This window comes from Psammomys obesus, unplaced genomic scaffold, assembly GCF_907164565.1.
Source record: "Psammomys obesus unplaced genomic scaffold, mPsaObe1.curated_primary_1811, whole genome shotgun sequence".
In the NCBI taxonomy this organism is placed as follows: domain Eukaryota; kingdom Metazoa; phylum Chordata; class Mammalia; order Rodentia; family Muridae; genus Psammomys; species Psammomys obesus.
The window spans coordinates 19,596,894-19,621,826 of record NW_026596101.1 but is presented as its reverse complement, the minus strand read 5'-3'; the positions used below and the strand labels follow the sequence as shown (position 1 = coordinate 19,621,826).

At 41.2% G+C, this 24,933-nt stretch overlaps 1 protein-coding gene and 1 long non-coding RNA gene across 23 annotated transcripts in view; one reads left to right on the top strand and one right to left on the bottom strand.

The window, feature by feature from the left end:
- Magi1 (membrane associated guanylate kinase, WW and PDZ domain containing 1) overlaps positions 1-24,933 on the bottom strand; it is a 605,088-nt gene that overhangs the window by 329,616 nt on the left and 250,539 nt on the right. The gene's annotated exons all lie outside the window — the stretch shown is intronic.
- LOC129692261 (uncharacterized) lies at positions 9,660-14,938 on the top strand. 2 transcript variants are annotated; one of them, XR_008722663.1, is made up of 5 exons: positions 9,660-9,721; positions 10,250-10,366; positions 10,868-11,033; positions 11,439-11,531; positions 14,673-14,938. It is a non-coding gene; the product is annotated as an uncharacterized LOC129692261 (long non-coding RNA). The 2 variants fall into 2 exon arrangements; XR_008722664.1 differs by lacking the exon at positions 10,250-10,366 and having other exon boundaries at positions 9,683-9,721.

The window sequence follows — 24,933 nt, the reverse complement described above, 5'->3', positions numbered from 1 at the left end:
AAAAGAAGAGAACCTTTCTGGGCTTTACAGAGACACAGAAGAGAAGCGGGGACACATGGGTGGTAGTGATTTAAAAAAGCAATATGAGAGCTAGGAGACAGATTAGTCAGCGAAGGCATGATGAACAGAGTTTAGCACCCACATAAAGGCTGGCCATGAGGCTATGTACCGTAATCCCAGCACTGGAAGACACAGACAAGCCACTCCCAGGGACTTGGGAACAGGCCAGTTTGGGTCAAAGGGTGAACTCCAGGTTATCGAGAGAACTTCATAGAATAGAGCGAGATTGAGAAAGACACTCGGCATTGACGGGCTTCACAGAGAGAGAGAGAGAGAGAGAGAGAGAGAGAGAGAGAGAGAGAGAGAGAAACAAAAGCCAAAGGACAGTTCCAAAGCCGTTATCCTTGAGGGCGTTTGGCAAGGCTTAGAGACAGGTCTGGTTCTAAGAGCTGGGGCAATGGAGGCGCTGCTACCATCTAGCAGGTGCAGCTGCTTCTGCACATCTACAGTGCTTCTATCTAGCCATCTCCTTAGAATATCAAGCCCACAATCTTATTCCCAGAGGAACAGAGAGTAACAACAACTCCTTCAGCCGACTCCAACTGGTCCAGTTTGCATCACTGTCTGATTCCTGAATTAACCACAGTAGCCATGAGCTGTGACTGGGCAGCATCCCGAAAGGGTTCAGGCCCTCTTCCAGGACCAAAAGGGTTACCAACCCTAGATTTATACAATCTACAACATATTGGCTAGGGTGATGATACAAAGGAAGCTGAGAAGAAGAGGTGTTTTGATCAAACGTGTCTGGCTATGCTGACGGAGTAATTGTGGAGAGCTTTCCCGAATCTTATATAACAATCCCTCCATGTGCAAGGCTCTCTGTACTTCCTCTGGGACTTGGAATTCATTTTGTGAATCTCGTCAACATGCTTGTCAAGGTCGCAATGACATGAAAATAAGAGACTACATTGTCTGTGGTTAATGTGACACCACAATGGTCAGCATGATCTTGTTTTGTTGCTTTAAAGAAAAGGTATTGAAACTAGACAGATATTCTCCCTGTAGAAGCAAGTTGTGAAATATTGCTACAAAGACTCTGGCTGGATCTGAGTTCCCCACAGCAATGGAAAAGTGTATCACAATAAGAACTTGTAGCCAATTCCTGAAGACATGTTTCCAGAAGAGGACAGAGACAAACCTCTCCAATCAGTCATATCAACACACAGGATAGACAGAAGTAGCCTTGGTGCCTCTGTTTAAATCCCACTCTATCCTTCCCAATGCACTTCTGTCATACTTCCATTCTCTGAAAAGCATGCACAGGCAGTCCACATTAGATACATGTTAGAAATACCTAGCCACTAAATTTCTTCACATTTCTGTAACTCATATAAATACTCAGTGTAACCTTTGTTCACAGATAATATAGGGGGGCTGAACAGATGGTTCAGTAGTTAAGAGCACTGACTGTTCTTCCAGAGGACCTGAGTTCAATTCTCAGCACACACTTGGCAGCTCACAACTCTCTATAACTCCAAGATCTGACACCCACAGACATACATGCAGGCAAAACACCAGTGTACATAAAATAAATGTTTAAAACATATTTAAAAAGATAATATAGATTTTTTTACTACATTCTGAGGTCAAATCATTATAGAATTCACATACACATAAGTGAGGTAACCTGAAAATCAATATGACATTAAGGAATACAACATAAAAAAAAGAAGATTAATAAAATCTTCATTTTTTTTTTCCTTAGGACTCCTCAAGAAATCATTTTTCATGTGTGAGTAAGGTTTGCTGTTGTTGTTTAATAAGCTTGACACAAGCTAAGGTGATCTGGGAAGAGGGACCTCAATCAAGAAACTACCTCCATCAGATTGGTCTGTAGACAAGCCTGTGGGGGCATTTTCTTAATTAATGGTTGATGTGGGAGGACTCAGCCCACTGCAAGCAATACCAACAGGGTAGTTCTGGGTGGTATAGGAAAGCAGGCTGAGGAGTTGGAGAAATGGCTCAGAGGTTATGAACACTGGCTGTTGTTCCAAATGATCTGGGTTTGATTCCCAACAGTCACAGGACAGTTCCTAACTTTCTGTAATTCAGTCTCAACAGATCCAGCCCTCACTGGAATCCAATGAGCAGCATTCCTTTAGGGCCTCTCCTTCAGTTCTGATTCCAGCTTCCTGCTTTGCATTCCTGGCCTGACTTTTTTTCATGATGGGATATAAACTGTAAGCTGAAATAAACCCTTTCTTTCCAAAGTTCTTTTGGGTCCTGGTGCTCTGTCCCAGCAATAGAAACGAGAGTTTCAAGTTTCCAAGCAAAATATCACCAGGCATGTTTTACAAGTTCCCACTGCTGAGTCAAACTGGGCCACAGTGATTTTCCTCCTTCACTTGTTTCTTTTATTCCTCCCTCTTTCCCTCCCCTGCATCCTCAATCCAGTCTTTGTTCCCTTCCTCAAAGCACTAAAAGAAACTGTCTACTCCGTTACCCAGCTCTCTCTTCATGCCTGGACCCCATCCTTTCAGAAGCATCTTTTCAGCACACAGACTATCAAGAAAAAGATGCAGAGCAAACGCTCTAAAGTACTAGGCAGTAATAAAAATATAAATAAAAAATAAATAACTTTTAAAAAACCAACTGAAAATAAGTTCTAAAACTACAACGTATAGTCACTAAAAAAACAAAAACAAACAAACAAAAAAAAAAAACTTGAGAAGTCACGGTTAACTACAGAAAATCACAAATAGTAGTCTATAAACATACTGTTAGAGATCTGCTCAAATGTGTATGCATGCACACACAACACATGTATACATATAAGCACAGATCTGGGCATTCCAGAATTTTGTTCCTACAAAATAGGTATTTTTAAGACTTTTAATATGTTTTACTTTAAGGTGTAATAGCATATGCTTCTTTCTTACTTACTTTTTATCATTTATACCACATAATGAAAGCCTTATTGCATGTCCATTAACATACTATGGCATCCTATTAATATACAGTATTTTAACAGCTATGACATTGAAGTCCATTCACTTACTCTATCTGTAACTTCACACACTTGGGTTTTCCCTAACACTGTCCAGTTTTTAAACACTGCCATCTGGATGGACCAAACACAGACTAAGCACAAAATCCTGACTTTTTGTGTTTTAGCTTGTCTTCTTTAACAGTTGCTATCCTCCCCAGGGACGGAAGCTGACAGTTTATCATGAACAGTATCTCTGTGCCTTTTTTTTTTTTTTAAATGTGGATTACTTCGTCCAGCTGGGCTCCACCTCTCAAAGATTCCACAGTCTTCCCAGACAGTGCCACCAACTGGAGACCATCTAAGTTCAAACATCCACGTCTCAGAGGAAGGTTCTACTTCATCCAACCCTGGTAATATGTACACAAATCTCCTTCGTTTTAGTAAGTGAAAAACAACAACAAATGACTAAATTAGTAACTCTGACATGACAAACACATCATAATCACAGTTTTGGTGGAGAACTCATGCTAAAGTGAAGGTGATGAGACCTTAATCACGTAGGAGGGCCTCATTAGAGCCTCGAGTACTTAATTGTCAGTGAGACACATTATGAGTGTCAAAAAAAAAAATCCTTGTGTGAAAATTAGTGCATTTCTGGATTAGAAAATGTGAGAATTGCTAGGTGTTCCAGTGAATGCACACATTTTTTAAATATCATCAACTACACACATAGTATTTCAAACAAAGCTATTTGAAGCTCTAAATACACACTGACAATAACAAGCCTGAACAGACATGTGTAATGAGAGTAAATACAACACATCTTCAAAGACACCATGCATTAGAGTTTTCTTCCCACTCAAGGAGCCTTTATAGAACACGTGTGCATTTATATGTAAACTCACATTATCCCGTAGAAATTACAATGCAGTGGTGGAGAGGGATGGCAAAAGAAGTGGTTGCCATAGCAACAAAAATCCCTATCACACCAATATACACAGGTGATTCTATCTCATCTCTTAGGTGACCAACATATCGAAGTGATTCTTTACCATCTGTTAGGTGCTTGTCAAAATTATTTGTGCCAGTTATGTCAGCGACAGAGAGGAGAGTCCTTTAGGTACAAGCCCCATTCTCTGAAATCATCTGAAAATAACTGTAAATGAAAGGTCTATGGATAAGAAATTTCACTGCATACAGATTCAAGTCAGTCAGCATTGCTAGACTACAACCCAATGTATAATGAAGAACAGACATCTTCCTTGTTTTTTTATTTTTGTTTTTAAATTGTTGTATACCCATTAACCCACGATACTGCCTCAAATAAAAGTGCTCAATAAATAGATTTTAAACAAATGATCTTTCTCTCTCACACACAACAACAACAGAAAACCTAGCACTAATGGAACCCATGAACTAAATCTCTGTACTTGGTCTAAAATTCCCAAGGACCACAGCCTTAACTTTAAAGAACCTGACTCTTCAATATACTAAGAAAAAAAGAACTCAAAATATGGTTCTAATCCAACTGTCCTGGATCAAACAATTCCTCCTAATTATCAATTCCTCATTCAACAGTAACAGGAGGGTGTAATGGTTTAAAGCACAGACACAAAGAAGAATAAAATAACCTTAAGTTCTATCTTAAGGTGACAAAACACCATGACTAAAAGCAACCTGGAAGGAAAGGGTTTATTTGGCTTATGCTCCTACATCATTGTTTATCACACAGGGTGGTCAAGAAAGGTACTCAAACATGGCGGAACCAGGAGGCAAAAGCAGATGCAGGGGCCAGGGTGGAATGCTGCTAACTGGATTGCTCCTCATGGCTTACTCAATCATATAGAGCCAGTACCACCAGCTCAGTGGTGGCCTCAGCCACAATGTAATGAGTCCTCCCAATTAATTACTAATTAAGACAATGCCCTACAGCCAAACTGTATGGAGGCATTTTCTCAATTAGGGTTCCTTCTTTTCCAGTGACTCTGGCTTGTGTAACGTGACATAAAACAAGCCAGCACAAGATCTTTGTCAGAAATAACCAAATGACAATATATAGTTAGCAGTTGTCTGATGTTTCAGAGTCCAAGTTTAGTTCCTAGCACTCGTGTTGGATGGCTCACAACTGCCTATAATTCCAACTGCAGGGGATTTAACACCCTCAGTGAGCACCCGCACTCATACAAGTGCACCAACGCATACACATCATTAAAAATGAAGTGAATATTTAAAAGCCCAACTCCAAGTAATCTACTTAGCAATAAAAATAAAAGAAGGAAAGAGAATGATCAATGTGTGAAGGGTTAATATTCCATTGCTTCTCAAATCTGTTCTGGAGCCAGTTAACAGGCAAAAAGTAATTTACATGAATGTACACTTGGCACACAAAAAAAGTATAGAAGAGAAATATAAAATTATGCAAAGCCTTTTGAGATTAAATGAATTATTCTGCTGCATATGAATCAGCGTGCTTTGAAGAAGCTATGCAGTATAAAATAGACATAGTCTTGTAGCTGATTAGATTTACACTTCCATCTTATTTAAACTATGCTACCTGGAGAATAATTCAATGCTTTTTACATAAAATACCTTAGCTCAATATTTCACAATGAGAACCCCTGCTTTTGAATTCAATTATGACAAAGTGGAAGGCTAGGAAGGAATATTCAAGGAGGGGTGCTAACTACCTGGTGAAGACACTGCCTGTGGTACATAAGGACTCCACATAACATTGCATAGAGTGACTCAGACGTGCTACCAAGTCTGGGAGCATTCTTCCACAAGGCAAGAGCAGGTTGTCTTTGGTTTTCTGTTTGTTTTATACTGTCGTCTTGTGTAAATTGTCTGTCGGTTTGGGTTAAAGAAACCAAGGCTCTCTAGCACAATGATTAGGAATCTCTGATTAATGCTGTTTTCACTTCACAGATGGTTATTTTGAAAACACGGATAGAGAATTATGGTATTTCATACATACCAATCCAAAAGGAGGCCATAAAATCTCTATACCACTGTCAGTAAGAGCATTAAAGCACAACCTTTCAATCAGGGGGCTTAGAGACACTGAGGCCCTCTACCCTTAGGAGCTTGGATGGGACCTGGTATGGGTGAGACTTACAGGACCATCTTCTTATTCCCTGAGGACTCTAAATCCTCTCCAGAGAGCCATGAAAACATCACTCTCCACTTTTATAGCCTTCATGACAAAGGTAAGAAACAAGACAGAAAGAACATAATCCAACGTAATATTAACGGTGATGCAGAAGGAAAAATAAGGAAGGCCACACACATACAGCATACATACTATGAAGCCAAAGCAAGAGAGCTTTCTACACTCTGGGACTTATAAGTACCTTTCAATATAATAACGGAATGTTCTAGAGGGATACAAAACTGTTGTAACTTATGAATTATTTGATAAGTATACTCATTTTAATGTAGTTACATTAGAGTAAAAAAGTCATAGAGCACAAAATATGAAGGTCCCGGCTTCAGAGGCTTGAGTTTTACTGAAGCACAAATGCCAAGTAGATATCGGAGCTATGTGTAAACTTTTTAAAAATAAAGAGGCTGAAGTTTATTCAAATTACAATTCCCAAGGAGGTAGACACTTTATGACAAACATGACTCCTTATTGTCCACGGTGTAGCTACGCAAAACAATGTGATTACCATGTTCTCACTCATAAGTGGATACTAGACATATAATATAGAATAAAACATACTGAAATCTGTACACCTAAGGAAGCTAATCAGGAATGAGGACTCTGGCTAACATGCTCAATCCCCATTCAGAAAGGCAAAGAGGATGGACATCAGAGGAGGGAGGGAACAGGACAGGAGCCTACCACAGGAGGCCTATGAAAGACTCTACTCTGCAGGGTATCAAGGTAGATGTTGAGACTCATAGCCAAACTTTGGGCAGAGTGCAGGGAATCTTATGAAAGAAGTGGGAGATAGTAAGACATGGAGAGGACAGGAGCTCCAAAAGGACAGCAACAGATCCTAAAAGTCTGGGCACAGGGGTCTTTTCTGAAACTGATACTCCAGCCAAGGACTACTCATAGAGATGCCCTGGAACCCCTGCACAGAGGTAGCCTATGGCAGTTCAGTGTCCAAGTGGCCTCCATAGTAATGGGGACAGGGACTATCTCTGACATGAACTGATTGGCCTGCTCTTTGATCACCTCCCCCTGATGGGGGAGCAGCCTTACCAGGCCACAGAAGAAGACAATGCAGCCACTCCTGATGAGACCTGATAGACTAGGGTCAGAGGGAAGGGGAGAAGGACCTCCCTTATCAGTGGACTGGGAGAAGGACACGAAGAGGGAGGATGGGATTGGGAGAGGAGGAGGGAGGGAGGTATGGGGAGATATAAAGTGAATGAACTGTAATTAATAAAAATTAAAATAATTAAATAAAAAAGAAACTATTTAGAAAGAAAAAAAATAAAGGGGCTGAGGTTTATTCAAATGACAATTCCCAAGGAGGTAGACACTTTATGACAAACATGGCTCCATATAGTCTACCTTACGCTACCTTATGCAATACAATGTGAGTACCATGTTTGAGACCCTGGCTTTAAGCCCCGGAACCAAAATGTCAATCTCTTATAGAATATTTTCAGATGTATTCATATGCTATTCCCCTAGTTTTTCTTTTGCTTGAGAAGTAATTATGAGAGGTTATTGTGTGCTCTAGGTGTTGAGATGCCCATCCCCCTCTCACAGGCAAACAGAATGGATAACAAAGGTAGGCAAGGCAGACTTATTTACACCGACAGTCAGCAGAAATGGAGACAGAAGAATCTCAAATTCGCATTACATTCTTCTTAAGTCAGAGTGATTCAATAACGTGACTTGGACTTTGAGGGTGCTACTTTAGACTTCATTAGTGTGGAAAGCTTTCTAAAGGGGAGTGATCTTAGAGCACTTAGTAGGAGTAGCCAGGCAAGTAAAGATCTGGGGAAAAGGGTTTTTTAACACCTGGCAAATGCAAACTGAAGAAAAACACCCCAGCACCCTGTGAGAGGTGAAGAGGGTTTAACCCAACATGGGGAGGGCTAGGGAGGGACAGATCATGGAGGGCTGTCAAGTGCACAGTAAGACGGGTCTTCTTCAGAGGAAGCCTGCTGCTGCTGCTGCTGCTGCCTCCGCCGCCGCCGCCGCTGCGGCTCCTCCTCCTGCATGCCTGCCTGGGCGCTTGTCTGCGTGGCATAGCTGTGAAAGTATATGGGTGTGTGCATCTGGAGGCTAGGGATCAATGTTGAGTGTCTTCCCAGCTACTTTCTACTTTTTTTTTTTTTTTTTAGGGAGGTCTCTCAACTGGATTTGAAGATTGTGGACTCAGCTAGACTTGCAGGCCAGCTAGTCTCAGAATCCTCCTTGTCTCTACCTCTACAGCACTGAGGTTGCAAATGTATAGTGCTATATAAGATTAAAAAAATAATAAAATAAAATAAAATTTATTTTCACTTGTCAAATTGGCATGCATTCTTACTTTTTACTTTTCTTGAGAATTTCATATATATGAGAATTATATTTACACTATTTCCAACTTCTCCAACTCCTTCTCAAATTCATGACCTCTTCTGCATTAATTATTATCGTTACACACATACAAGCACGCATGCACATATGTGCACATATAAATACAACCTGATGAGTCCATTTAGTGTCACTTCTATGTGTGTGTGTTCAGGGAGAAACGTGAAACTGTATGACCTCTCAGTGGGCTCATCCCTGGAGAAAACGGATTCTTCCTTTCTCATAGCCATTACAGACCTGCAGATTTACATCTGGGAGTGCGGCTTGTGAGATTTCTCCCCGCTGTACTGAAATGTCAAGGTGTTTCACGAACCCCATCCCTTGTGCAGCCAGCATTTTACTGACCAAGCCACCATGCCCAGGCCCAGTGTAGGGTGGTTTTAGGCCGTGACATGTTTTCCTGTGTGACCATGGCGACTACTGTATGTAAAGAATTCACACCTTACCAACCTAGTTCAGTTCCTAGAGACCAACCTTCCCCCAGAGAAGCAATGGACACATGTTCAAGGCCATTTTTCTCCTAAAAAGGCCCTTTTGGAAGACGTGCAATCATTCCCCACCCTACTCATAAAAAAAAAAGAAAGAAAGAAAAAAGTTTGCTTTAATATTATTTTGTCTAAGACACTATTATTCTTTACAAACTTCATTGGACTCTCACAGGGAAAAAAGAACTCAAGCAAAAGCTTTTTCAATCACAGAAGCATTAGTCTTCTAGGAAAGCTCCCGCATGTACTGAAACCAATTGGTTTTTAAACAATAAGTCTCCACCTTAACTGAATCAATATCCCGTGACATCGGCTCACACAATGATAACATATTTAATACTCTTAGGAATAAAAAGGAGTGAAATATGCTACATTCTGATTAACTCTGACTCAATTAAAACTGATTCTGTAAAAGTTTACCGCTGCAAAGGTCTGAGTCTTCATTCTGCTTCATTCAGTAAGAAAATTCTGTTCTAGAAATTAGAGAGTAACAATAACAAAAGAAACGGCATGAGGCAGTCACTGCTCTGGTAAATGCTCTGCAGCAATGAATTTACATAGTGCCAGACTCTGACTGGTGCAGCAGAGTTAGTACAAAAGTCTCAGGCTGGGCCAAGCCCTGTGACATCACTATCTACCAGCACTGGACTCTGCAGACAAATACAGCGCAGACACAGTCACCAACAGACTGAAGGACCCGAAATGGTAAGGAGACTAAACTCTAATCTGAGGTTTAGGAACTCATCTAACAACACTGCCTGCCAATACTGCTTTATTTAAGTGTTCTAGTTACCGCCTAGCAAAGCCAAGTTCTTTAAGCAAATCTGTTTGTCATTCTTGGAACTACCTGTAAGGTTCATTATTGCTAACAAAGAGAGAGAGAGAGAGAGAGAGAGAGAGAGAGAGAGAGACTCTAAAGACTAAAGAAAAGGCTGAGAGTAAAGTATTTGCCGGGCAAGCGTGAGGACCTGAGTTCAGATCCCAGAAGATTTAAAAAAAAAAAAAAAAAAAAGGCCAGGTACAGTGGAATACTGCGTAATGTTGGGGTGGAAGGGTAGGTAGGAAGATCCCTGGAGCTAGTGAGACAGTCAGCCTAGCCAATTAATGAACTCCAGATTCAAGGAGAAACCCTAACTCAAAACAGAAGGGAAGAGCAAATGAGGAGAGCATTGGACCTTAACCTCTGGCCTCCAAGGACTCTCTCTCTCTCTCTCTCTCTCTCATACACCACAGCTCTCCTGATCATTTCAGCCACTCAAGGAATGTAGTACAGTCACAGCCTCCTGAGCGAGTCTCTGAATAAGCCTGCTGTTCATATGATACAATAGTCTAAGAAAGAGACTGGACTAGGTAAGAAAATAAATGGTTAGGGGGGAAAAATGGAAACAGCAATGCTGAAAGCACCAAGTAATACAGTCCTGCCCCCTCTGATGTTTGACTCCACAGGAGGAGTTCACAATGATTTAATTAAACAGGCCAGGCCAGATTATTTTCTTTCTGTTAGCACACACTTTCAGGCCTCTGGTTCAACTAAAAATTAAAACTTTACCACACATATGTATAGTATAATTACATTTCCTCAACGTCTGTCTTTCTTTTCAAGCCAACAGAAAATAATATTTACAAAAAAGCAGACTGAGACTTTTCATCTCATCTAACTGGTATACATAAAAGCCCATTTTGCCTTAAAACTATTTATCAATTAGGAAATGTGGGCTGAAAAATAAAAGAATCCCTGAAAAACAGTGGCTTAAGTACTGCGACGCCTGTGTGGATTTTTTTGTTTGTTTGACTTTCTTCCCCCAGCTATTCAACAATGTTGTCTCTATTCCACCCTGCCCTGCATCTTAGCTTCAATCCACAGCCTTCTACCGCATTCCCATAAGATGGTTTCCACATCTGTATTTGAAGAAGGAAGCAGGAGAGAATGCTAAATGATTCATTTCTATGAGTATCTGCCACTTCCACTCAGGAATGGACAATGTCACCTGCTTGCTCTTTACGGCAGTAGCAAGAGGTGGGTCCTCTTGCACCTCTGAGCCAATCACATTTTTGTTGCTTGGTACTGTTTTGTTTTGCGTGTGCACAAATTTATAGTCCGGGCAGAGTACCATAAGCTGATACCTGTAATCTCCTGGATCAATTTCCACCTTGTTCATTTACAACTGATCTCCAATTGAACCCAGAGGTCACTGATATGACTAGTCTACCTACCCATCTTGCTCTGTAGACCTTCCGTCTGCACCTTCTGAGAATGGGAATTATAAGCAGACCAACATGCTCACCCAGCATTCATACATTGATGTGGGTGCTGGGGATTCAAACTAAGATCCCACATGTGCAGAATAGGCACTTTAACCATTGAGCCAGTCCCAGGTCTTGTTGCTTATTGTTGGTTTTTTTTTCATTTTGTTTTGAAAAGTAACTCAGGATGGCTTCAAGCTGTTTATGTAGCTGGAGAAGACCTTGAACTTCTGTTCTTCCTGACTCCATCTCCTGAGATCTGGGATCACAGGTATGTTCCACAAAACCAATTTATGTAGTGCTGAGGATTTAACCCAGAGCATCAGGCATGGTAAACCTTCTAACTGAGTGATCCGCAATTCCTAGACACTAGACCAATTGTGACTTAACAGATAGGATTAAAGACATACCTGATTTGCTAAGATGAATTAATTGTTGTAACGGAAGTCTGGGTCCTGTGAGTAGGAACAACAAGGATCAAGTGACCAGGGACAGACACGTCCTCCTGCTAAAGTGGAAGGATCTATGAACAACAAACGATCATTAAAAAAAAAAAAAAAAAAATTGGGGCTGCAGAGTTGGTTCAGTGGTTAAGAACATGCATTGTTCTTGTAGAGGGCCCAGGTTTAATTCCCAGCACGCACATGGTGGCTTACAACCATCCATAACTCCAGTTGCAGGAGACCCAGTACAGTCTTCTTACCTCTGTGGGTACCAGTCACACACATGTACAGAAAGACATGCAAGCAAAACACTCATAAATAAATAAATTTAAAATAATAAAAATTTAAAAGGGAAAAAAATCATAGTTTACCTTCTATTTTTTCTCAAGTCTGAATACTGTAGAAGGATGATATACCATCACCCCCATTGAAAATCCATCTCTAATCATTCTTTACCACAGCCAATGAAAAGAAGGAAGATCAATCATGCCATCTCTGGAAATACCATCTGGCCACAAACTTAAATAATTAAAAAGGTAGCCAGAATAACAGGGCATTTCTTCTAGTTAGCCTTGAAAAAGTTTTAAATATATATTTAAGATATATAACCAAGGGGCTGGAGAGATAGCTCAGTGAAAGAAGGGGGAGATAGAAAGACCTGGAGGGGACAAGAGCTCCTCAAGGAGAGCAACAGAACAACAACAAAAATTCTGGGCCCAGGGGTCTTTGCAAAGACCGATTCTCTCACCAAGGACCATGCATGGAGATAACCTAGACCCCTTGCTCAAATGTAGCCCATGGCAGCTCATGGCAGCTCAGCCTCCAAGTGGGTTCCCTAGTAAGGGGAGCAGGGGCTGTCTCTGACATGAATTCAGTGGCTGGCTCTTTGAGCACCTCCCTCTGAGTGTGTGTGGGGGTGGGGGGGATGCAGCCTTAACAGGCCACAGAGGAAGACTATACAGACAGTCCTGATGGGACCTGACAGGCTAGTGTCAGATGAATAGGGAGGAGGACCTATTGAATAGGGGGAGAGGCATGGGAGAACAAGAGGGAGGGAAGGTGGGATTGGGAGGGGCTGAGGGAGGGGGTAACAGCTGGGATACAAAGTGAATAAATTGTAATAATAAAAAAATAAATAATTTAAGATAAAAAATATACTTGGAAGGAAAAAATATATATATAAAAGAATACTGACTGTTCTTCCAGAGGATCTGGGTTTGTCAATTCACCATATCCACTATGGTAGCTTACAAATTTCTATAACTCCAGTCCTTGGGGATCCACTGTCTTCTGGCCACTTGGGGCACTAAGCATATGGTACACAAACATACTATCAGATAAACACTCATACATATAAAATAAAAATAAGCAAAATCTCAAAAAAATAGTTTAAAAGATGTATAACTAACAGTTCTAGGATCCATGAGTGGCCTAAGAGGAAGAGCTCAGAAAGGCTTGCAAAACTGAAACCTTGTCATCAGAAAATTATAATCCTGGAGAAACTAAGAGACCCCTATACAAGTAATTTCCATGCTATAGCTAAAACCATCATGTGACCAAACTCAATCACAGTATGGCTAAAGTGGAATTTAAGACTATGTAAAGACTTTCCATTATCATAGTCTACTAGTAATTTTTAAGGATTTAAATATTATTTCTTAAAATCCAGCCACTATATAAACAGTGCTTTCAAATCCCAGGATACAAAGGCTGAGACTGAGAAGAACGTTAAATGCCATCAGTAGCCAGACTTGTAACCTAACATATGGTCCACTTCATTCTTAAGCAGTTTAAAAGCACAAGAGATAATCACCCTCTACATTTCACAAAGTGACAAACAAAATATTGTGGGTGGAAATTACTTGTTGTTCAGGTAAAATATTAAGATATTAGAAAGTCACACATAAAGAATCTTAGGTCCTGTGAAAATCTTTCCCCCTCGTGTTACTTCTTGGTAGAGGAAAACAAAACATTTAAATGAATGTATCAAGCTACATCCTGGCATGTTTAGGAATAAAATGAATTCAGTCTTGGTCTAACAAAAAGCTTCATGAGCCTCAGAGAAACAAGAGAACAAAATCTAGATTCCCTTTACAATGCTTTTGTACCAAGACCACAGCCCCACTGTTGGGCATTTAGCAGCCAATCAAAAGGCACATGCAGTCTTCATCCCATACTCTGATACAAGACACAAAATCCTGCAAATATCGTGTTTATGACTTACAGTGGGAGGAAAAAGAAACAAAATAACAACCCAAAATTAAACAAACAAAAACTGTTATTGAATGTTCTTTCCAGCCTCTGCTCCAGGCACCCTACCAGCAGGCTGCTTTCCATTGCCCTCTAGAGGCTCCTATTATTACAGTGCGCGCGCACACACACACGCACACGCACACACACACACACACACACACACACACAAAATAGACCTTTGAACTAGATTGAAAGTAAACTGCATGTTTATTGACGTCTTAGCATAAAGAAATTCCTCAAGCATCTAGCTAGAGCTTCTATACCACACTTAAGTTGGTATACTTTTAACTATGAACACATACCTCCCCCATACCAAAGTCTGGTCTACTTCCTGGGGTTAACATATCCACTGACTGAGCACAGTAAACTGTATGTAAAGATTGTCGTTAACTTGAATAAAAAATGTGAGTCTGTGCTTCTTCAATTCATTGATCAAAAATGGCCATAAGAGAAATGAGCTCACTTTAAGATAATAGGGGATGGCAATGGCTACAGCAAACTAGAGATTTCAGACAAAATCCAAATTCTGGGTAACCGATCATGTCCCAGTTTGTCACATTCGTTTAGAGACTGTGTGCATGTATGTCTCTCTGTGTTTGTAAGATAAGCTAGAAAAACAATTTTATATGGAACCTCTATGTTTTAAATGATGCATGACTCCAAACAATGGGAAGGAAGAAACCGTGCCAACCTATTCAATCTGTTCACCTCAACAGACATTTCTACTATAAGCTCATCTGGAGCTAAGAAGAAGAAGAAGAAGAAGAAGAAGAAAAAAAAAAAAAAAAACAGAAGAAAACCTCATCCATCTCTCCTACAATGAGATTCATCCTATCAAAAAACCATCTGGCTGATAGGGACAGATGCAGCAGCTGTGGCAATTTGAAGACTGCTTAACTCTTCAACCAGTCCCTTCCTTGGGTGTTTCATCTTAATTTTGAAACAAACAAGTGGCTTTCTATGGCGTATTAAAGCATAGATAAATCTCTACAGTAGTCTGGGCTGCTTCTTACCCTGCCTGTTCAGTCTGGAAGCACAGAAAATGGTGTCAATTGAACACTCCCAAGCAAGGGAAGGAGACGAAGAAACCCACTTTCCCCATTTGTATGAGACCACTGCCATTAATTCTCACCTAGGGAAGAGCAGCACAGCCACATTAATACAACACTCACGGCCTGATCCCAACAGTTACTTTACCCAATTTTGGGTCTGCTTTAAACTCCACTCTCTTCTTCCTACTGATCTAACGGCCCTTCTTAGAGCCATTTATCTTTTTCAGAAATAAGGACAGGCCCTCAGTTCACTTTCTCCACAGCTGATGGGACAGGGGATGGGGAACAGGTTCAGCATAGGAGTGAGTGGGCCATGTCACCTTTATTGTCACTAGTCAAATCTCTATTTCAGCAGCACAGAATACTCCATACTGTTTCCAATTCAATGTGACCACTGACGATTCCTAGAGGAGGCAGAAGTCCTCTAAGTATGTAAGAAAGGACACGATTCCTTTGGACATATGCGAATATCTAAGCAGAAATTTCCAGGAAGGTTATATCTAGTATTCTGTTTAAAAAAAGAAGAAAAAAGAAAGAAGAAAAACAAAAATTACCTTCTGATCATTACAATTTTACAAATATATTGGTGTGTGTGTGTGTGTGTGTGTGTGTGTGTGTGTGTGTGTGTGTTGGTTGGCTCACATGTATATATAGATGTGTATACACATATGTTGAGCATGCAACTGGAGGCCAGTGTTTAACTATTAGGTGTTTTCCTCAATTGTTCTATATTATTATTATCATCATCATCATCATCATCATCATCATCATCATCATTATTATTGTTATTGGTTTTTTGAGACAGGGTTTCTCTCTGTAGCCTTGGCTGTCCTGGACCCACTTTGTAAACCAGACTAGCCTCAAACTCACAGAGATCCACCTGCCTCTGCTTCCAGAGTGCTGGGATTACAGACAGAAGCCACCACTGCCAGGCTGTCACTTTAATTTTTTGGTTATTTATTTGTATTTTATGTGAAGGTGTTGGATTCCCTGAAACTGGAGTTACAGACAGTTGTGAGCTGCTGTATGGGTGATGGAAATGGACCCCCAGTACGGTACAGGGGCATTCAGTGTTCCTAACCACTGAGCCATCTCTCCAAACTCACTTTATTTTTAATACAGACTCTCAGTGAACCTGTACCTCACCTTTTGGGCTAGGCCACTGGACAGTGTGCACAAGGATTCTGGTGTGTCCACCTCCCTGGCTCTGGGATCACACAGGATCCAAACTCAAGTCCTTGGCCACTCCAGCAGCTAAGCTGTCTCCCCAGCCCCTTTTAGGATGGTTCTTAAAGTACATATGTTTGCATACAAAGAAGAGTCTTCAAAATCAGGGCAGTAATTAATTTCAGTAATTCAATGATAACTTATTCCTGAAAGACACACAAAGCTAAATTTAAAAATCTGTGGATGTTTTCGACTTCCAAATATTTTTTTCATCAGATTCTTACTGGGATTGTGCTAGAATCCTATCCTTTAATTTCTCCCTTGAAAATGTGAGAGGACTAGGCAGACTGCTTTATCTAAAGATTCATTTCCAGTTCATAAATTGCTGACTTTAATTGTTCTAATAATAGACAAATGGGATCTCCATATTATCTGGGTTCCTAACATTTAAAGTGGTTAAATGTCTTTAGACCAGGTTATTGCCTGGTCTAAAAAAGCATATGTATGAAGAAACTTTTTCTTTCTTTAGAAAGAACCTAAACCACTGAGAACCTAAACCACCTGGTCTAACGGTTCAACCACTCATCATGGCTGCTTGCTGCCTATGACATCAGGTCCTACAAACTCATCTGTAGGAAAGGAGGTGAGGATTTGACGAGGGTAGGTAATGAGCATCAAATCACAAAAGTCAGACAAAATGTGTCGAGTTAGAAACAATTTTACAGCAAGGAACAGAGCTCATTAGACACCTTGTCAACATTGCCACAGCTACACGTGGTGAGTGGGGTGGAAGTGGGTGAAGGTGGAAATCTGAAGTGGCACTTAACGAGTCAGAAGGATGCATGGACAGACATCATTAGCCCAGGAGAGGAGCTTCATCGCTTCTCCTAAAATTAGACTGCACGTATACAAGGAAAAGCCCGGCACAAACAGCCAGTGTTTTCAAAAAGCTCCTGTTTTTATCCCTTGGTGCTAATGGCTTTGGGCTACTTCTCACAATAGTACCCAAGTATTTAAATCACAGTTTCACTGAAACAATAGACACTGAGTGGACAACCTCAGAGAAAACCAAGAAACTCTTTCGCATGATACTTTATCCAAAGCTTTAAAGAGGAATACACACTAAATTCCCACAAGTTCTCCCCACAGGTGCAACCACACACAGGGAAAAATAAATAACCATCTATGTTCACATATCTGTGTGGACTTGCCTTGAATCAGCTTCCGCTAGAGATGACTGTTTAGGCTTGTGTTAGCAGGGTTTGTAAGAATGTTATTTTCTGAGAGCCAGACACTGTGCAAGGTGCATTACAAACATACATCACTCTGTCTAACCCTGCAGAACTTCCCAGGAGGACCCTACAATGTCTGTCCCAATGCACACCACAGAAACCATTCCTGAGGGTCTTTAAGGAGTGTACCCAAAGGTCACAAACACAGAGAGCCAAGAATGCTGGGGTCTAAATTTAAGAAGCCCTAATCCAAACCCTTTCTAATTACCATGTCCATTGCCTCTGACTAGAAAAGTATTTTGAACAGTAAGGATTCCTGTTACTCTAAAGGATTTCCAGGGTCTCAGGAAGGCCTCTGAGACAACAGGGAGAAGGGAAGACAGAGGTAATTGCTATGGATTAGTTTGCAGCTATTCAGAAGCATTTTTCAGCTAGGACCAACAGACATTTTGTGAACTTAAGCTTCTGTAAAACCACTGTTATTATGCTACTAAAATTAGATTGTGAATAAAAGCCTTTACTGATACGAACACTGTAGGAATGCATTGCTAAGAAAAAAATCCAGCTCCAAATACATTGTGTGGTACATCTTTACAGACACCATCTCTCAAACTTTTTGCTTTCCTTCTCTAAGTTGTCTAATTTCTCCAAAGGGTTTCAGGTTTATTGCTTCCATGATGAGGAAGAAGGCTTTAATGGAACCTTTGGGGGGGCAGAGGTTAATAGTATCTAGGAAGTTTCTTTCTACTGTATTTATTATTATTGTGGAGGTGCGCTCATGGCACAGCGTACATGTGGAGATCAGAAAGTGAATCTGCGGAGTCAGTTCTTTCTTTCGACTTTTATATGGGTTCGAGGGATTGAATTCAGGTCACCAGGCTTACACAACAAGCACCTTTACTGGTTAAGCCATTCCGTTAGCTCTTGGGCTGTTTCTTCAATGGACACACTGGACTCCAGTATGCAAGCAGGTTCAAAAACTAGTTAGGACCTTATTCTACCAACCAATTGTTGAGTCTCCAGCTCTACCAAATTGCCAAAGCCGCCGTGTTTGCTTCACTTACTAAGCTGCAAGCTGATGGGTACACCATGATGTAAAATGCCCTCACTTTCGGCACCTTCAATTACTGCAACAACATCTAAGGTTTACAAAAGAATTTTAAAGCCTACTATGGAGTAGCTCTATCTTCCATAAGCTACAGGGAGAGAGCTTTGACAAGGACACACTGAAAACATCTGGGGGTGGGGAGTGGACACACGGGAGTATATGTACACACACAGAAACCAGAGGTTGACACTGGGTGCCTTCCTCGGTCACTACAGAGCTGCTTTTCTTTTCTTTCCTTTCCTTTTCTTTGCTTGAGGCAAGGTCGCTGGTTGGTTGGCTCAGCTAGCTGGCCTGTGAACTACAGAAATCCTTCTCTCTCTGCCTCTATAGAGGTAACAGTAACAGGCAGATGCTGGGGATCATAACTCAGGTACTTAAGTTTGTGCGGCAAGCTTTACAGACGGAGCGATTTTCCCAGCTACTGGAAGGATTCTTTAAACCACTGCCTCTATAGATAGCAAAAGTAGTGGTTTTCTTTTAATGCTGAGGAAGACGCCCCATACAAATCAATGGGCAATATTCCACTTGGCAATGGAATTTGTTATACATAAGCAGAAAACCTTCACCCAGGCGATTCAATGTTTAGAAAACACAAACACACACAGATTCTATCCAAGCTTGTTTATTGATGTTGTGGGACCTCTTTCACTTGGGGAGATGTATGTCTACCCATTCCTTATAGGGCTCCAATGGCAAAACAAAGTATGATTATACCAAATTCCAACTTAGGGATGCACTGAATTTACTGGGCCTACCTGCAGAGCATGGGTAAAGGGTTACTCACAGCAACATGCGAAACTGGAAAGACAGGGAGGTCACCTACAATTTGAGCAGAATTACATGCAACTGGCCAGGAGGTGTGGGAAAACCACCAGAATCTCAAGTGCAAGTCTGGGGGGCCCTCCTCATCCCCACCTTCCATGGGCAGATGTCAGCAACCAACAAGTGTGATCTCTGGGGTCATTTGCAAAGTCACATTTGACTATGAAGGTGGCTGTTAACTTGGAGGATAGCATTCCACGACAAACGCTCATGACTTGTTTCAACTACTTATTCATTCATAAAATATCTAGTAAGTTCATGGCCTGAACTTGGTATACAGTAACAGGTACAGCAGAGAGGAGGCATGACCTTGACTAAGCAGGGTGTTCAGATTATACAGAATGAAGTCTGGAAAATAGATAACAGAATCACATTATGAGGCTTTCACTGCCCTTGCTTATCTGTGCATAGAAATATGGCATTCATGCATATTTACATCAAAATGCTTAGCACTGTGCAACATTTAACACTTCATCAAATGCAAGAACAACAAAGGCTTCTGTTGTTCAAAGGCAAAAACTCAAGCAACAGCAACCGTGAGCATCACATGTGTAGCGCTTGGCATTCACCAAGCACCATGCCGAATATTTTACATCACCGGCCCATTCAATGTCAAGAGATAACTCTTAGAATCCTCAAGCCCACGTTCTGAGTCATGTCCATTTTTTTTCCTCTCTCTCTTTACGGAAATCCCAGAACACATTTCGGAGTTCAATAAACTTTATGTAGAGAGCAAGAAAAAACTGTGATGCCTGGTGTGTCAGGGTGTGTGGCTTGTGGGGTCCACCATGAACTGGATTGGTCATGTGCTCTTGGGCCAGGTCCATGGACTTGGAGCCTCTTTGCCCTCCTTCTTGATAGGTAAGAGCCAGTCTCCATCCAGAAATCAGAGAACTCAATGAAATCCAGGTTCAAGTGACTGTGTGTGTGATATCTGGGGAGGACACGCATAAATGAACAAACACTGGCTTTACTCAAGATGCAAACCACAGCCACACTGTTTCATGACCCCCTCCCTTCCCAGGTGAATTCCTTTTGAGTCAACTGTCCCAGCTCTCTTTATCTGATTCCCACTGGATTCTGCTGAGCTAAGAAACTTCTCTATCTCTGCATCTCCGAAAACCTACAGCATTTATCAAGCTGACAATCAGAAATGTAGGAAAACAGCCCAAGAAAGCTGCTGTTAACTGAAGGAACCGGATGATCAACAATATGTCTGGGAAATGTTTGTAAACAAACACCAAAACACATCTGCCCAAATAAAAGGCTGAAAACAGATATGGAAGGGAAGTAAAAAGGGGAGATGTGGTAAAATGGGCCTGTTTTTATAAATCACCTGAGAAAAAGAGAGCAAGATCCCCTGTGGACTTACAACCCAAAAGGGGTTAGCACTTCCTCAGCTGTCAGACACATAGGGTCACACAGCACACAGCCTCTATTATTATCCCTTCTGAGACAATGAGTTAACATAGAAATCTTTATCTTGTCCATTCCCACTACAGAAAGGTCTGTGCTTTCAAAATGCATCCATCCATTCAGCCGTATGCCAAGTTTTTCGCTGTATGCCTGGCGCTGTAAAATAAGAACAGGTGGAAGCTTCTTAGGAAGGTAACTACCCAGCTCCTCGAATCCCACCAACTTCCTAGTTAACCAGGGAGTAAACACTTCTGAAGCAGTCCAGGTCTCTGTTAACATTTTAAAAGTCTTTCGAGTTTTCTATTCACCTCACCAAAGCTTTTAATACAATAATTATTTCTTCTGTATTTAGGGAAGATGGAATATATATTCCTTTTGTGTATGTTCTCAAATTCTAAGGAAACAACATAAAAAAGTCTGGGAACAATTAAATGACATGTAATGACAATATATAAATTCACAAATATACTGTTTAGTGTCTGGCAGCTTTGTCCTTCTACTGCTCACAACAAACGGGAACTCAAATAAGGAAATGCACTAGGGTGCATTTTTTCAAAGACTCTTTCAAAATGTTCATTATGTCACACGTCAGTTTTCAGAAGAGGCCAAAGTATCTTCTGTATTTCAGTGACAGCAGAGTGAAGCATGAGAAATGACGGCAGAAAATGCTTATGATAGGTTTCTCTTTTTCAGGATGCTTTCAGATAGCTTCCATGTATTCACAATAAACTCTATATGAGAGAATGGCAAGTCCAGAGGAGTGATGAACATTCTATAGACTGTCCACCCCAGTGTCCTCCGTGCCACACAATGTAGAACCAGTTTGCATGGGTCAGATGATGGAGCACCACTGCCCAGCCACACCCATCACAGCCTTGACCTTTCTCAGAGACAATGACTAGCCTGGCTGGTGTCCAGACATGCTCACTGGGTGTCTCCTGAATGAACAAAATGAAGAAATCAGTGTGAACAGGAGAATACTGAGAAATGTGGTAGTGGTGCATGGTCCACAATGAATGAATCAGATAAGAAATCCTTTTATTAAACATTTTTCTTAAATTTTATGTGTATGTAGGAGTGAGGGACTGTGTGCATACATGTGAACCACGTACACACAGCCCAGAAGAGGATTTGGGGTCCTTTGGAACTGGAGTTAGACAGCTGCAAGCTGCCACGAGGGTGCTGGAAGCCAAACCCACATCCTCTACAAGAGGAGCAAGTACTCTTAAGCATCTCTCCAGGACCCTGAGAAAACATTTTAAGCAACTAACAGCACTGATGGAAAGGTCCCCACAGCACAGAGAAATGTTCGGGACAAAAGGCTGAAAGAAGAAAGTGAAATGTGGGCTGTACATACTCAACGAACTCAACTTCAATGGCAACAAATGTTTCAAAAATAAATGTATGAAAGCGCTGGCAAGATGTGAATAGTAAAGGCTCAGGGTAGGATGTCTCTGGGTGAGTCTTCCTTTTATTTGTCTTTAAATATATAAAATTTGCCACTTGGATAATATTTTAAATTTATGCTTGTTATGTGTTTATGACTGTGCATGGGTATGTGTGCACACACATACCCATGCACACGCATGTGCCAGAGACACATGTATAGAGGTCAGAGGACAACTTCATTGAGTCATTATTCCCCTTCCACATTTGCATGGGTTTGAGTTTGCATCAAACTCAAATTGTTAGGCAGCATGTGTCTCTACCTGCTAAACTATCATAGTCTGTTCACATAGATGACCCCAATTAGACCATTTTAATTGTATAATTTTATAGCAGTGATGACATTCACAATGTTCTACGGTCATCAAGGGTATCCACTTTCAACAGCTCTGAAATAAATTCTTTAACTGTTAAATAAGAGGTTCTCGATCCAGCCCATTCCAGAGCCTGACGACCTTCAGTCTACATTATGTCTCTGCATCTCTCCATTCAGTATATTTTATAAACATGGACTCATCTAATGTTGGTCTATTTAACTTTGAATTTTTTCAACACTGGTACTTTTTGAAAACTTTATTTATTATAATTTATCTACTTTTTTCACTGATTGTAGTGCCCTCTCTCATCTCCTCCTGGTCCCTCCCCCCTCTCGCTTCTCCCCTCCTCTTCCCAAGACCACAGAAAGGGGGAGCCCTCCTCCCCTACCACCTTACCCTAGCACATCAAGTCTCATTAGGATTGCCTGGATCCTCTTACCCTATGGCCTTGCAGGCCACCCTACCAGATGGAAGTGATCAAAGAGTAGGCAACAGAGTCCATGTCAGAGATAACCCCTGCTCCTCTAACTAAAGGATCCATATGGAGACTGAGCTGCCTATGGGCTACACCTAAGACAGGGACTAGGTTCCTCTCCATGCATAGTCCTTGGTTGGTGCATCAGTCTCTCCAGGGCCCCCTGGGCCCAGATTTGTTGGCTTTGTTGGTCTCCTTGTGGCGCTCCTATTCACTCCAGGTCCTTCTATCCTCCCACTCTGCCACAAGACTCCCTGCACTCTGCCCAAAGTTTGGCTGTGAGTCTCAGCATCTTTATTCGTAATAGCCAGAATCTGGAAACAACCTAGATGTTCTTCAACTGAAGAATGAATAAAGAAACTGTGGTACAATTTACACAGTGGAATACTACTCAGCCATTAAAAACAAGGAAATCATGAAATGTGCAGGTAAATGGATGGAATTAGAAAAGATCATCCTGAGTGAGGTAACCTAGAACCAGAAAGACACATATGGTATATACTCACTTATAAGTGGATATTAGCCATATAAACCACGTAATCATACTAAAGAAGACCTAAAGAAGCTAAATAACAAGAAGGACACTAGGTTCATTCTCATTCAGAAGGACACACAGGCTAGACATTGGAAGCGGTTGAAGAGAGGGAAGAGGGTGGGAGTCCACCATAGATGTCCTCTGAAAGACTCTACCCAACAGGGGATTGAAGCAGACATTGAAAACGATTTTCACGGATTTAGTTTGTTTTTCCCCCCCAGTGGAAATATTAGATATAGGAAATCAGAATGCCTTGTGCTATATGAGAATAATAAAAAGAAACAAAAAGGAGAAGGTACACACAGTAATTCTGACTGCTACTCCGAAAAATTCTGCACAAAGCACAAGACATAACCCAGCACATTCGGCGGAATTCTTCCCCACAAGATGGCTTCCACAGACAGGAATATGAAGTGCAGGACTTACAACTGGAAGCTTTAGATTTCTGGGCGAGCAAATTGTGCATGATTTGGCAGGTTACAAATGAACACAGGAATACAGCATCTGTCACTCCCCTTAGGGAACCGGGCAGAACCAAATGTAATTCCTTACCTGAAAAACATAAACACAGAACATAGATTAGCATTCAACTGACATAGCATCTCAGTAGTTCAAGCCACATGTTTAGTCAATTATTTCTTCTTCTCAAGGCAGGCTAGCAGTATCAGCTGGATATTAAATTCTTATTTCAAAGAGCAGTCTTCCCTGTTTCAAGGCTGTTGGATGTAAATATTGCTAGCAAAAATTTGTATTTCACGTCAGCCTAATCTACTCAGCTCATGTGGCTTTAACCATCCCCTGCTATATCCGATCTCCATGCCCTGCCCAGGAACCCATCCTGTGCCTCTCCTCTAGTCTGCTGACTTCCCTGCACCCTAGCCTGACTGCAATCTGTTCAGTCTTCAGACTTGGCCAGGCGACATATTCTGGGGGCCAGCCCAGTTGATCAATCCGGACTGCACCAGGCTTAGCCCTGTCATACAGCCTGCATACTAGTCCAGTCTGAAGGATCATTAGAACATCACCTGCTTGCGCTCCCCTAACTCTAAGGCCTTGGCCACATAGTTTGTACACTGACTTACCCAGTGAGTTCCCAAAATCGAGACCACCCATGGCATTCCCATACCTTAAGGCATAGCCCAGGTAGCACAGCCTGCACACTACCTAGAGTAAATCTGCCATTTTCCCAATATACTTTTTCCTGCTTACTAATGAATCACCCTCATTCCTTCAAACCAAAACCAACACTGAGCATCTGAGGGACTGAACCACCAATTCCTCATACCTGATCTGAAATCAACCAGTACTGAACAACAGAAACAAGAAAACAAAAAACAACCACCATTCAACAGGGGTAACCTAGACTAGAAACATAATCAATTAAAGAAGTTCAAGTGTGCAGTTCTC